The sequence below is a fragment of the Cephus cinctus genome, unplaced genomic scaffold, assembly GCF_000341935.2.
Source record: "Cephus cinctus unplaced genomic scaffold, Ccin1 Ccin1_scaffold1841, whole genome shotgun sequence".
Classification (NCBI taxonomy): domain Eukaryota; kingdom Metazoa; phylum Arthropoda; class Insecta; order Hymenoptera; family Cephidae; genus Cephus; species Cephus cinctus.
In genome coordinates, this window is record NW_014334022.1 from 44,473 (window position 1) to 45,408 (window position 936).

A 936-nucleotide genomic window follows, 5' to 3' on the forward strand; every position below is an offset into this window, starting at 1 on the left:
TGTCGCTACGTCACGTCGATCCCGGTTTTGTTTTTCCTAAAATTGTCGAAAAAAAAAAAAAATCATCTGCTTCTCCTCACACGACTAGCTGCGCGTCAAACAATCATTTATTTTTACAACGTTAACCTATTTTCGACATTCTCGCACGATGATTATTTTACCTGTTTGCCCAAAATTTTGTCTATTTTTCAATCGGCCATTTTTTCATAACTCAAAATACACACGCACACAGAGCGAACAAGGCGATCCCAACCTCATTCATATATCTCGTATATATTATCTCCTTCAATTTTTTTTTTCTCTCTCTCTCTCTCTCTCTCAAATTATTTTCGTTTCCTCCACTCTTTCTTTTCTCACCTTATCACAATATTTTTTTTTCATTTTATATTTTGCCGCAGCGCAAAAGCTTCTCGTGTCTTCAAACCATGAATAATTCATTAATTCCATTAATCGGCCGCAAAATCCCGAAAAAAACCTAACCTCACCCAACCCAACAGCTTGTCCATTCTGAAAGTCCAAAAGACCCCCAAAAAAAAAAAACTGAATAATACCTGGGGCCACGTCCCCCAACCTCAAAAACCCCTCAAACCCTAACCGACCTCGATCCCAAAATTCTCTCTCTCTCCCTCAACCTCATACACTCAAAACACATCCGAAATTCGATACTGCCAAAAGTTACAACGAAGGAACTATATCTCGCCACGTGTCTCTCCCACAGTCCTCCCTCTTTTCGCTTGAACCTCTTAAAATTTTATAATCTCTTCGCTGCTCCCCCCAAAGTAAATGTCTTCTCCCCCTTATCTCATCGTATCGCTCTTGTGTCGATCATTGAGAACGTGAACAAAGACCACCCTGTTTATCACCCTTATCAAAAGTCACCCCACCCAGTCACGAGTAACACAGGTGCCGCCCCCCCCCCCCCCCCCCCCCCCCCCC

At 42.4% G+C, this 936-nt stretch overlaps 2 protein-coding genes across 10 annotated transcripts in view; one reads left to right on the top strand and one right to left on the bottom strand.

Annotated features, from left to right (window-relative positions):
- Window positions 1-936, bottom strand: part of LOC107273711 (anaphase-promoting complex subunit 4) — a 19,357-nt gene that overhangs the window by 15,395 nt on the left and 3,026 nt on the right. The window lies entirely within an intron of this gene.
- Window positions 1-936, top strand: part of LOC107273716 (troponin T, skeletal muscle) — a 10,243-nt gene that overhangs the window by 3,755 nt on the left and 5,552 nt on the right. The gene's annotated exons all lie outside the window — the stretch shown is intronic.